The sequence below is a fragment of the Azolla caroliniana genome, unplaced genomic scaffold (assembly GCF_043228905.1).
Source record: "Azolla caroliniana isolate FFs.n. ecotype wild unplaced genomic scaffold, voAzoCaro1.0.p SCAF_8, whole genome shotgun sequence".
NCBI lineage: Eukaryota > Viridiplantae > Streptophyta > Polypodiopsida > Salviniales > Salviniaceae > Azolla > Azolla caroliniana.
Window position 1 is genome coordinate 17,838,344 of NW_028230443.1, and position 14,060 is coordinate 17,852,403.

At 43.9% G+C, this 14,060-nt stretch overlaps 3 non-coding genes across 3 annotated transcripts; all 3 read right to left on the reverse strand.

The window, feature by feature from the left end:
• Positions 1-315: 315 nt before the first annotated feature.
• Positions 316-438, reverse strand: LOC147861197 (U5 spliceosomal RNA). The gene has a single exon (XR_015530183.1). It is a non-coding gene; the product is annotated as a U5 spliceosomal RNA (small nuclear RNA).
• A 6,824-nt stretch (positions 439-7,262) lies between these two features.
• On the reverse strand, positions 7,263-7,385 carry LOC147861198 (U5 spliceosomal RNA). Its single transcript, XR_015530185.1, has one exon. It is a non-coding gene; the product is annotated as a U5 spliceosomal RNA (small nuclear RNA).
• A 2,048-nt stretch (positions 7,386-9,433) lies between these two features.
• On the reverse strand, positions 9,434-9,556 carry LOC147861199 (U5 spliceosomal RNA). Its single transcript, XR_015530191.1, has one exon. It is a non-coding gene; the product is annotated as a U5 spliceosomal RNA (small nuclear RNA).
• Between the last annotated feature and the right edge of the window lie 4,504 nt (positions 9,557-14,060).

The following is a 14,060-nucleotide window of genomic DNA, read 5'->3' on the forward strand; positions in this document are numbered from 1 at the left end:
GTTGGGTTGTTTACCATTAGTCAATGTGAAATGACCAAAAAGCCATTGTTGTAATACGGATAGCAAGCAATCTAACAAGAGAAGGAAAAGTGTTAATGAAAGTTTAAGAAGGGCAAAGAAGCCCTAGTGAGGCAAACTAACAAGAAAATAACTATTGCAAGCCAATGTTTATACCTATATAAACCATTGTGTGGTTCGTTACGAAGGTTCACAAGGTTATGGACAAGCACACCACTAACTTGAAGTGAGAATGACAGGTGCAAAGAGGTGGCAATGGTAGGGACTTTAATTTGTTTTCCTAACATTTTATAGTGGGAAGCTCTATTGAGAGCCTCCCCTCCCAAAAATTAGGGTTAGGGCCTTTGAGATAGGAGGAGTACACAGTATTCTTTAGTAAAAGGCGAAAGAATAGCTCGCTCTGTGCTCAACCCACGCCATTCCAATGAAGATATAGTTTGGCTTCAGCTTTCAATTTATAGCCCCGAAGTTAGCTTGCCTTTGTATGTGGGATGCATAAAATACAACATAATGTTGAAATAAACAATAATATTACAATAATAAAAGAAATAAATAACTATAGAGTTGACTGAAAGAAGACACATTGTATCGAACATCAAAAAGAAGGAGTACTAGAATGGAATTGACATACTTGTTGTGCCACTACACATTTGTTGAATCAACACCCTAAGTTTATGCAAAATCTGTTATTTACTTTATTCTTATACTCATCAACTCTAGGAATCATGTATGTTTCTTGATGGCTAATCCTGATAGACTTTAACTCACACGTAGGCCACCAATATACCGAGACACAAACAAAATAAAACAAGTAGCACACAATTTACGTGGAAAACCTTCATTTCAGGGAAAAAAACACTATGAATAAAGACTTCCACTATGGTAAATGCATCCTAGTCGGCTATGCTCAAGAGCAAAAGGGGTATAAGTGTTATAACCCCCGGACGAAGCAGGTCCGAGTCAGCCGAGATGTCGAGTTTGATGAATCGGCATCGTGGTATTCCTTACCGACTCCGACTTCCGATCCCGATCCGATGTCGGAGGATGGGGCTAGTGAGCCCGAACCGGCCCAAGTAGAGAAAGATGAAGCCGGGACTCAAGATGAGAGTCCGGAATCGTTCCGGTTAAGCAGACCGAATGAGAGACTGGATTAGTCCAACCAGTCGGATGATGAGACGGCGAGTAGTGGAGACTCTGTCGTGCTTTCCCCGCACAAGGAACCGAGGAGACAGTTCACACGCAAAGAGAAAGGGAAGCAGAAGATGCTGGAATTCGAGACCGGCTATGATGAGTCGGATCGGTGCGTATCTGACTTTGGCAAGGACATAGGCAAATCTTCAGGAACGAAGACCGAACCGGCCAAGAAGGGTCTCATACCGAGTAACGGTGAGTTATGCCAGTCCACCCGCCAGAAAGATCCCGTTAAACGGTACAGGTGTAACGAGTACATGGTGCATCATTATGCGTACATGACCAAGGTTGCGGAAGTGCGTGAGCCGGAGAGCTACCCAGAAGCGGCAAAGGACGCAAATTGGCATGCCGCTATGGAGGAAGAAATGCGGGCACTGGATGCCAACGGCACTTGGGACCTGGTTGACCCACCCCATCACTCTAAACCGATCGGATGCAAGTGGGTGTACAAGATAAAGTACAATGTTGATGGTACAGTTAACCGGTACAAAGCCCGGTTAGTGGCGAAGGGATATGCGCAGACCCACGGAATCGACTACGACGAGACCTTCGCTCCTCTAGCAAAGATGACGATGGTTTGTGTGGTACTGGCGGTTGCTGCGGCAAGGGGGTGGCATCTTCATCAGATGGATGTGAAGAATGCCTTCCTTCAAGGAGATCTTGAAGAAAAAGTCTTTATGACTCAGCCCCCCCCGGATTTCAGTCGGAGGTGAACAAGTCGGCGGTATGCCGGCTGAGGAAGTCATTGTACAGCTTGAAGCAAGCCCCCGTGCTTGGAATGCCAAGATCACGCACCGGTAACGAAAGATGGGGTTTGTTGCCTCTAAGTCGGACTCTTCCCTGCTCATCCGTCAAGGCTCAAACGGTCCGGTATGTATCTTACTCTATGTTGATGATTTAGTCATCACCGGCCCAGGTCTTTCGGAAATCAACCGCATCAAGTCCCAGTTGTCGGACGCATTCGATATGAAGGACTTGGGGGACCTTCATTATTTTTTGGTGATCGAGGTGATCCGCACCCCCGACGACATATTGCTTTCTCAACGCCATTATGTGTTGAATATACTATACAAGTTCGGCATGACGGAATGCCGACCTGTCTCCACACCCCTGGACCGGAATCAGAAGATCCGTCCCAACTCCGGACCAGCCTGCGATGAGAAACGGTTCCAACAAATAGTCGGAATCCTGATCTATTTGACCATCACCCGACCTGACATTAGCTATCCGGTCGGAGTGGTAAGCCAATTCATGCAGAAGCCGACCGTGGAGCACCTTCAATGCGCGCAACGAATACTAAGGTATGTAAGCGGCACTAAGGACCAGGGGCTCTTATACTGGCAAGGTATAACCGAAGAGCTTGTCGGCTACACGGATGCCGACTGGGCTGGCGATGCAACGGATCGTCACTCAACTTCCGGCTTTATGTTTTCTCTTGGGAGCGCGGTTGTTGCGTGGAGTAGCAAAAAGCAGCGAACAGTGGCTCTATCCAGCACTGAGGCTGAATACTGGGGCGTGTTCCATGCTCGCACAAAGCACATAGAAGTGCATTATCACTTCGTGTGTGAGCAAGTCCTGAGCGGTGAAGTTGAACTATGGTATGTTCACACGGATCGGCAAGTTACCGACATCTTCACCAAGCCGCTCGGGTCGGACAAGTTGCAGCACTTTACCGAAATGCTTGGTGTTCAGCATCTGGACGTGCCGCACTTGAGGGGGAGACACAAGGGCAAAGACACTACCGAAACGGGCAAAGGAAAAAAAACTGTTGAACCCATAGGTAAGAGAAGAACCGGTAGAGGTGGAGACAAGAAGAAAAAAGAAGCCGAGTCGACGAAGGAAGTCGGCACATCCGAACAGATCGGAGTGAGCGGATGTGAAGAAGAAGTGTACACTCAGGAAGAGAAGTGCATGCTATGCGGAGGTCATCACGATTGTAATGGCCATGATGCGGAGTCGAATGAAGAATTCGACTTCGGTAAACCGGCTGAAGAGGCGAAGGAGACACGGACGCAGTGGAAGTCGATGCCATCGTGGAGGAACCGACGGATCGGCAAGCGCCGGAGTCATAGCAGCGAAGGAGCTGAGATGGGCCTATTGAGCAGACATGCCGAAGGACGAGGCGCGCAGAACCAAAGGGGTCGCGACAAATGGGACCGGACCGAACAAGGAGTGCGAGCAAGGCGAAGCGACGCCAGGAGAAGTCGGTTGGAAGAACCGGCTACCACAGAGGTTGACACTACGACCCTACCTCAGGTTGAGCTTGAGGGGGAGTGTTGAGCGGCAAGCTCAACTGGAGCCGGATCGGCTGAATAAGCCTGAGCCGGTAACTGAGATGAATCGGTATGCCGGTGAGCAACCGAGCCGGTAAGCAGTAAGGACCCGTGAGCTAGGGAGCCGGTATGCCGGATCCAATCCGTAACCGGAAGCCAAGTATAGGTTAGACTACTAGGCAGTTATAGTCTCGTAGTTAGTGTCAGATGCTCGTGTGAGCTTTGAAGTACACCATACTTCTAACAGTCCCGTGTGGACTTGTATAAATAGCGTTGATGAGCGCGTTGTAGATACATAGAGCACAGAGTATTCATATAATTTTGAAGAATAGTGTGTCTTGCTCTCTCTCTCTATCTCTCCCGCGTACTCTCTCTCTCTCTCTCTCTTTGTGTATTGTTCCTTCTAATGCTTACGCAAGCAATCTTTTACACAAAATCTGTTATTTACTTTATTCTTATACTCATCAACTCTAGGAATCATGTATGTTTCTTGATGGCTAAATTTGATAGACTTTACACTCACACGTAGGCCACCAATATATCGAGACACAAACAAAATAAAACAAGTAGCACACAATTTACGTGGAAAATCTTCATTTCAGGGAAAAACCATGGTGAACAAAAACTTCCACTATGAGACAAGAAAGAATACAATCAAAGAATGGTAGAAGATGGCTAATCCTGATAGATTTTACACTTAGATGTAGGCCACCAATATACTGAGACACAAACAGAATAAAACAAGTAGCACACGATTTACGTGGAAAACCCTGATTTCAGGGAAAAACCATGGTGAACAAAGATTTCCAGTATGAGACAAGAATGAATACAATCATCCAATGATAGAACTTGATTTGGTATGGATGTATTCTCAGGTTGTTATGTGAAACCACAGTTTCAGCCAAGTGCACCAATTCCTAACTCGTCCGTATCTATCTCCTTTGAAGGTTTCAAAGCTTCTCTGTTACACAGAGTTCTTTCTTTGCTTCCTTTGACATTCTGTTGCGGAGCGATGCCACTCACACTCTCATAGCCACGACTATGTTCGCTCTTTGTCGCTTTTTCCTCACAACGCGTTCACTCTCTCGCGCGCTCACACTCACTAGTTCCCTTCCATGCTTCTCTCACACTATATAGTCTAAGTGATTTAGCCCACATACACCTGTAGCCAACAACACTATGTCTATATATACTAATCTAACTCTCACATATATATAGATGAATATATATATATATATATATATATATATATATATATATATATTCGTTTGAACATCTATTTGGCTAAGTCTTGTCTCGGTTTGGCACGTTACGTCGATTTTCGCCATCCGTGTTTCGGTTTGGCTTTTCGGTCGACCATATATTGGTTTGGCTCTTCAGCTGATTTCGGCCAGCCGAGTCTCGCTTCGGCTTCTCGGCCGACTCCCCTGTAAGGAGGGACAATCTTACATAACAAATCCCTCCACTACGCAATATGTTCACAACAAGTCGCTCCACAATGGCCATAGTGAGCTAAGAGATCCCTGGATTTTGAGGGTGAGGAGGATGAGTAGGGCTTCTGCATTAAACCAAGGTATATATATATATATATATATATATATATATAGAGAGAGAGAGAGAGAGAGAGAGAGAGAGAGAGAGACAATGTGGCAATGTCGTATTTGTAGAGCACCGACGAGGTCCATGAATGGATGGACGAGGGACGAGGCAATGTTTTGTTCAATTGAAGATGTTGTATAGAGAAATCATGAGGGAGAATTTTAAATCTGCCTAAAGAAAGAAAGAAAAAGTAAAAGCCTTCAATTAATTGATTGGGGAAGGAGGCATCATTCTCTCTCTCTCTCTCCCTCTCTCTCTCTCTTCTCATCATATCGGCTGTAAGTCTGGTCTCTAGTACAAAGGATGCACGAATCCATAATGTTATTGCACATTGTCGCCATCGATATAATGGAGTTGTTTGAAGTATGTCACACTCGAGCGCAAAAAGCCATTATTGTAATATGGATACCAAGCAATCTAAAAAGAGAAGGAAAAGTGTTAATGAAAGTTTAAGAAAGGCAAAGAAGCCCTAGTGAGGGAAACTAACAAGAAAATAATTATTGCAAGCCAATGTTTATACCTATATAAACCATAGTGTGGTTCGTTACAGTATTCTTTAGTAAAAGGCGAAATCTTCATTTAAGGGAAAAACCATGGTGAACAAAGACTTCCACTATGAGACAAGAAAGAATACAATCAAAGAATGATAGAAGATGGCTAATCCTAATAGATTTTACACTCAGATGTAGGCCACCAATATACTAAGACACAAACAGAATAAAACAAGTAGCACATGATTTACGTGGAAAACCGTCATTTCAAGGAAAAACCAAGGGGAATAAAAATTTCCACTATGAGACAAGAACGGATACAATCATCCAATGATAGAACCTGATTTGGTATGGATGTATTCTCAGGTTGTTATGCGAAACCACAATTTCAGCCGGGTGCACCAATTCCTAACTTGTACGTATCTATCTCCTTTGAAGCTTTCAAAGCTTCTCTGTTACACTCTTCTTTCTTTGCTTCCTTTGACACTCTGTTGCAGAGCTATGCCACTCACTCTCACATAGCCACAAGTATATTTGCACTTTGTTGCTTTTCGCTCACAATACGTTCACTGTCTCGCGCGCTCACACTCACTAGTTCACTTCCGTGCTTCTCTCACAGTATATACTCTAAGTGATTTAGCCCACATACACCTATAGCCAACAACACTATGTCTATATATACTAACCTAACTCTCACATATATATAGATGAATATATATATATGAACAACTATTTGGCTAAGTCTTGTCTCGGTTTGGCACGTTTGGTCGATTTTGGCCATCTGTGTTTCGCTTTGGCTTTTCGGCCGACCATGTCTCGGTTTGGCTCTTCGGCTGATTTCGGCCAACCGAGTCTCGCTTCGGCTTCTCGGCCGACTCCACCGTAAGCAGGGACAATCTTACATCACAAATCCCTCCACTAGGCAATATGTTTACAACAAGTCCCTCCACAATGGCCATAGTGAGCTAAGAGACCCCTGGATTTTGAGGGTCAGGAGGATGAGTAGGGCTTTTGCATTAAATCCATGTATATATATATATATATAGAGAATGAGAGAGAGAGAGAGAAAGTGTGTCAATGCTATGTTTGTAGAGGAGCGATGAGGTCCGTGAATGGATGGACGAGGGATAAGGCAACGTTTTGTTCAATTAACTTGACGTTGTATAGAGAAATCATGAGGGAGAATTGTAAATCTGCCGAAAGAAAGAAAGAAAAAGAAAAAGCCTTCAATTAATTGATTGGGGAAGGAGGCATCATTCTCTCTCTCTCTCTCTCTCCCTCTCTCTCTCTCTTCTCATCACATCAGCTGTGAGTCTGGTATCTAGTACAAAGAATGCACGAATCCATAATGTTATTGCACATTATCGCCACCGATATTATGGAGTTGTTTGAAGTATGTCACACTCGAGCGCAAAAAGCCATTATTGGAATATCGATAAAAAGCAATCTAACAAGAGAAGGAAAAGTGTTAATGAAAGTTTAAGAAGGGCAAAGAAGCCCTAGTGAGGGAAACTAACAAGAAAATAATTATTTCAAGCCAATGTTTATACCTATATAAACCATTGTGTGTTTCGTTACTAAGGTTCACACGGTTATGGACAAGCACACAACTAACTTGAAGTGAGAATGACAGGTGCAAAGAGGTGGCAATGGTATGGACTTTAATTTGTTTTCTTAACATTTTATAGTAGGAAGCTCTATTGACAGCCTCCCTCCCAAAAATTAGGGTTAGGGCGTTTGAGATAGGAGGAGCACACGGTATTCTTTAGTAAAAGGCAGAAGAATAGCTTGCTCTGTGCTCAACCCACGCCATTCCAATGAAGGTATAGTTTGGCTTCAGCTTTCAATTTATAGGCCCGACGTTACCTTGCCTTTGTATGTGGGATGCATAAAATACAACATAATGTTGAAATAAACAATAATATTACAATAATAAAAGAAATAAATAACTATAGAGTTAACTAAAAGAAGAGATATTGAATCGAACATCAGAAAGAAAGAGTACTAGAATGGAATTGACATACTTGTTGTACCACTAAAGATTTGTTGAATCAATACCCTAAGTTTATACAAAATCTCTTATTTACTTTATTCTTATACTCATCAACTCTCGGAATCATGTATATTTCTTGATGGCTAATCTTGATAGACTTTACACTCACACGTAGGCCACCAATATACCGAGACACAAACAAAATAAAACAAGTAGCACACAATTTACGTGGAAGAACTTCATTCTAGGGAAAAACCATGGTGAACAAAGACTTCCACTATGAGACAAGAAAGAATACAATCAAAGAATGGTCGAAGATGGCTAATCCTGATAGATTTTACACTCAGATGTAGGCCACCAATATACTAAGACACAAACAGAATAAAACAAGTAGCACACGATTTACGTGGAAAACCCTAATTTCAGGGAAAAACCATGGTGAACAAAGATTTCCTCTATGAGACAAGAACGGATACAATCATCCAATGATAGAACCTGATTTGGTATGGATGTATTCTCAGGTTGTTATGTGAAACCACAGTTTCAGCCGAGTGCACCAATTCCAACTCGTACGTATCTATCTCCTTTGAAGCTTTCAAAGCTTCTCTGTTACACTCTTCTTTCTTTGCTTCCTTTGACACTCTATTGCAGAGCTATGCCACTCACTCTCACATAGCCATGAGTATATTCACACTTTGTTGCTTTTTCCTCACAACGCGTTCACTCTCTCGCGCGCTCACACTCACTAGTTCACTTCCGTGCTTCTCTCATAGTATATACTCTAAGTGATTTAGACCACATACACCTATAGCCAACAACACTATGTCTATATATACTAACCTAACTCTCACATATATATCGATGAATATATATATTCGTTTGAACAACTATTTGGCTAAGTCTTGTCTCGGTTCGGCACGTTTGGTCGATTTTGGCCATCCGTGTTTCGGTTTGGCTTTTCGGCCGACCATGTCTCGGTTTGGCTCTTCGGCTGATTTCGGCCAACCGAGTCTCGCTCGGCTTCTCGGCCGACTCCACCGTAAGCAGGGACAGTCTTACATCACAAATCCCTCCACTACGCAATATATTCACAGCAAGTCCCTCCACAATGGCCATAGTGAGCTAAGAGACCCCTCGATTTTGAGGGTGAGGAGGATGAGTAGGGCTTCTGCATTAAACCAAGGTATATATATATATATATATATATATAGAGAGAGAGAGAGAGAGAGAGAGAGAGAGAGAGAGAGAGAAAGTGTGTCAATGCCGTGTTTGTAGAGGAGTGACGAGGTCCGTGAATGAATGGACGAGGGAAGAGGCAACGTTTTGTTCAATTGAAGATGTTGTATAGAGAAATCATGAGGGAGAATTGTAAATCTGCCGAAAGAAAGAAAGAAAAAGAAAAAGCCTTCAATTAATTGATTAGGGAAGGAGGAATCATTCTCACTCTCTCACTCTCTCCCTCTCTCTCTTCTCATCACATCCGTTGTGAGTCTGATCTCTAGTACAAAGGATGCACGAATCCATAATGTTATTGCACATTGTCGCCACCGATATTATGGGGTTGTTTGAAGTATGTCACACTCGAGCACAAAAAGCCATTATTGGAATATACATAGCAAGCAATCTAATAAGAGAAGGAAAAGTGTTAATGAAAGTTTAAGAAGGGCAAAGAAGCCCTACTGAGGCAAACTTACAAGAAAATAATTATTGCAAGCCAATGTTTATACCTATATAAACCATTGTGTGGTTCGTTACTAAGGTTCACACGGTTATGGACAAGCACACAACTAACTTGAAGTGAGAATGACAGGTGCAAAGAGCTGGCAATGGTAGGGACTTTAATTTGTTTTCTTAACATTTTATAGTGGGAAGCTCTATTGAGAGCCTCCCCTCCCAAAAATTAGGGTTAGGGCGTTTGAGATAGGAGGAGCACACGGTATTCTTTAGTAAAAGGCGAACGAATAGCTCGCTCTGTGCTAAACCCTTTCAATTTATAGGCCCGACGTTACCTTGCCTTTGTATGTTGGATGCATAAAATACAACATAATGTTATGCCACTCTATTGCATAGCTATGCCACTCACTCTCTCATAGCCACGACTATGTTCGCTCTTTGTTGCTTTTTCCTCACAACGCATTCACTCTCTCGTGCGCTCACACTGACTAGTTCACTTCCGTGTTTCTCTCACACTATATACTCTAACTGATTTAGGCCACATACACCTATAGCCAACAACACTATGTCTATATATACTAACCTAACTCTCACATATATATATATATTCGTTTGAACAACTATTTGGCTAAGTCTTGTCTCGGTTCGGCACGTTTGGTCGATTTTGGCCATCCGTGTTTCGGTTTGGCTTTTCGACCGACCATGTCTCGGTTTGGCTCTTCGGCTGATTTCGGCCAACCGAGTCTCGCTTCGGCTTCTTGGCCGACTCTTCCGTAAGGAAAGACAATCTTACATAACAAATCCCTCCACTAGGCAATATGTTCACAACAAGTCCCTCCACAATGGCCATAGTGAGCTAAGAGACCCCTGGATTTTGAGGTTGAGGAGGATGAGTAGGACTTCTACATTAAATCCATGTATATATAGAGAGAGAGAAAGAGAGAGAGAGAGAGAGAGAGAGTGTGTGTGTGTGTCAATGTCGTGTTTGTAGAGGAGCGATGAGGTCCGTGAATGGATGGACGAGGGACGAGGCAACGTTTTGTTCAATTGAAAACGTTGTATAGAGAAATCATGAGGGAGAATTGTAAATCTGCCGAAAGAAAGAAAGAAAAAGTAAAAGCCTTCAATTAATTGATTGGGGAAGGAGGCATCATTCTCTCTCTCTCTCCCTTTCTCTCTCTCTTCTCATCACATCAGTTGTGAGTCTGGTCTCTAGTACATAGGATGCACGAATCCATAATGTTATTGCACATTGTCGCCACCTATATTATGGAGTTGTTTGAAGTATGTCACACTTTGTTAATCCTTAGGGCCGGACAACAACCTAACATCGGGTGTCCACTTAAGACACTTCACCAAAGGGTGTTACGGCGAGATAACTTACGACACAACGCTTAATTGGACCTTAATCGGTTACCTAGCAATACATCATTAACACGCGTAAGATATATAAGCACAGTCCATCATCACACGAAGCTCTCGTCAATCAAGCGTTTGGTCTTGTGTAGCCAAGACTAGAGGATGCACTGGATCCGTTCCATTCCCATCTCTGATTTGTTCTCCGCGGCTTGTCGTTCCTCTTTCAATTGCTTGATGATTCTGACCGTGTCCGCCTCCTGCTCCCTATAATGCGACAATTGACTCTGATAGGTTGTTTGCAACCTCTGTAACACCATTGTCGCCCTCTCCTTTTCTTCATTGTGCTGCTTGTGGAGCTCCATCCGGTCCCTCGCCGCTTCCTCCAATAGCTTTGTATTCTCAGCCCGTTCGTCGGTCAGTGCCGTTGTGGCCCTATCAACTTCCTACCAAGAGCTCGGCCATCCTTTCCTGTTCTTGCTTATACTCTGTGTCCAAGCTCTTAAAGTTCCGGTGCAGGTGGTCGAAGTCCTCTGTCTTCTGCTTCAGCCTCTGGTTGATTTGCCGGCGAGCGCGGTCTTCTCAGTCCTTTTGTTGACGGAGTTCTTCTTTCAGCGTTTCAATTTCCGTTTCTCCCATCCGTCGTAAGGTTGATGCCCTTTCCGCAGATTTTCTTCTACTCGGCGGAGGTTTTCAGCAGTCTTGTTTAACTCCTCTTCTGCCGCTTTCTTCAAATCTCGTTCGCGGCTCCGTAGTGCTTCTTGTGTGGCAAGTTCGTCCCTGAATTCAGCAAGCTCTTGGACTTGCGCTGTATCTTTCTCCCGGACGATTTTTGTCTCTGGGGTCTTATTCGTATGTACAGGCGTGGTTGTTTCTTTATTCTGTACATCCACCGGAGTCACCGGTGCTTGGATCTGTGTTGCGGTTAAGGCCATTTTGGCCATGTCTTCTATGACCTAATCCAAGTCTTATTCAAGGCACCGGATCCTTGACTGGGCCGTCTCTAGTTCATCGGTTGTGACTAGCAACCGTTCTATCTGCGCTCGTTCTTTCGTCTCTACATACAGTATCACTCCGGCAACCTGCTCTCCTATCCACCGGAGCCATTGGCTGCCAGTACCCTGTTGTTGCGTCTGCATGGAGGGTTGGCTGATGGGTTCACTTGCTAGTGGCCGGTCCCGCCTAACTGCGTCGAGCTGCACTTCATGCTCTGCCTGCTGACCACTTTGCCGTTCGGGTTCCGGTTGTGTTTCAGCTTGTTCTTGGCCGGTTGAGGAAGGTGGCACATGCCTTACCGGCGCTTGAGTTTCGGGGCTCGCCGGTATTGCCTGTTGTGCAGGGGCTTCTGAGACCGGCTCCATCCGAACTGGTTTGGTTCCTCCCTTGGCGTTGTCGTGAAGTACGAAAGCTTCACATTAAAAGTCTACAATACAATAAGATAAATACGTAACCAAAATAACATTTGATAATGTTTTATATATAAAGATAATATTAACAACACATATGATAATATTAGATATATATGTAAAGAAAACTAATATATATATATAGATAAATATATTATATTACACGAACAAGAGAGGACTTGAACCAATAACCCCACCCTATGACTCTCAAATCTTACCATTTACTCTATACTAGTAATATATATAAAACAAAACATACTTTATATATACTATATATTACATAAAGGATTTGCTTCATGATATAAAAATAAAGTTGTATGTTGTATTCAATAGTATTTTGAGACTCAAACCCACAACGTCATACACCAAAGTCAACACACCTACCATTAGGCTAGGTCCTTTCTCCTTAAAATTATATTTTCATGTTTATTGTTATTGCATATATTGTTTCATACATAAAAGCTCAAATGAGCGAGATGTTTATCATGCATCACATGTAATGCATGAACGCCAAATGGCGATCATGCATCACATGCATGTCTTGTACCCTCCAATGCATCATATGCATGGGGGCACCTATTTAAAGGGTGAAAGAGGAGATCAAAGGGAGATGTGTATGAGATATCAATCAAATATATATTACATAAGAGATACCATAAAATAGAGAAAGAAAGGAAAAAGTTCAAGATAAAGGTGGAGCTCTAGCTTGGCGGTCGTGGTGGTCAACTCTCAACAAGAGGGAGGCGGTTCAAGCCTTATCTTCATCAAAATATTGAAGTGAAGATTGTAGTGGTCTAAGATCAAGAAAGAGAAGAGCGATTACCTTGCAAGACAAAGTTCGGAGGTTCAACGACGTGCACAATCATTTTGTAACTCTTTCATGAAAATGATTATAAATTTGATACACTTTCTCATATATTATTTTATAGCTTATCTTGTCTTATCTTATATTCCTTAAAAATCCTATTTTGTCATATCTTATTGATCTCTATTCACCCCATCTCTACTCTTTCGTCTCTTCCGTCCATAATCCCAGTGATTCCTTCCTCACTTTCACGTTATCCTTTATGTGCGCAACGGTACGCTTCTAGGCGAGCCACGTCACGACAACGTGGGATTCTCAGTGTGGGGTAAAGGTGTTCCATCCTTCTGTGGGTCCGAACGCTTCCTGGCTGATTCTGCGGTGCTCGTCGTCAACCACCGTTGGAGGTTGTCCATAAGTTCTTCCTCTGTTTCCTCCTCCTGAGTTCCGACATTCATTCTTGCCGCCAGGGTGTCCGTTTCTTGCTGCACCGGTCGGCGGAGTGTGCTCTTCAGGGGCCGTGCCGGTGTCTCCTCCTGCGTGTCCGTCGGCTGCTTCCGGATGGCGTGCTCCTTCGCCGCCTGTTTCGTGTCGGCTGTCTTCCCCTTAGTGGTCTTGGTGGCCAACAAATGTTGTCGTTTTGAAGCAGCTTTCGGGGTGCCGTCCATTGCTCTTCCCCGCTTCTTGGTCTGGACGAGCTCGACAGGTGGCGCCAATAGGGTGAGCTATTGCGCCACCGCATGCCATATTTTGCGGCCTTCTTTGGCTTGCTTACCTCTAACGGTGTCAATAGCCGCACACAATCCGTCGGCGATCAACACCGGCGAATCCACCTTGACCCCTTCGTATGTTGCAATGATCAACCCTGCTCGGTTCTGAGGCATGACGGGGGGTCGAGGGTATACATGGCCGAACTCATGGAGTACACGGGAAATTTCTCGGAATAACATATCTTCTCCGCCCTGTGTCCTGTAGCCCTTGCTAGCCAGAGAATAGTCGCCAAAGTATTTGATGAGCCGTTTGGAGGTAGGGTTGTCAATCGTATAGATGCCCCCCTCCGGAAGGCCTGTTAGTGCACAAATCGCTTCCTCTGTGATCAGCTCGGTGTCAATTTCTTTGATGATCTTGTCGGCTTCTCTGTGTGGTGGTGCTTCCATGATTGTGAGGAACCCCTCCAATCCCTGTTGTCGTAGCCATTTCTTGGCGGCCTCAGAGAGAGTCTGGCAGTCCATGTCTGCGTCGAGGTCGGACAACGTT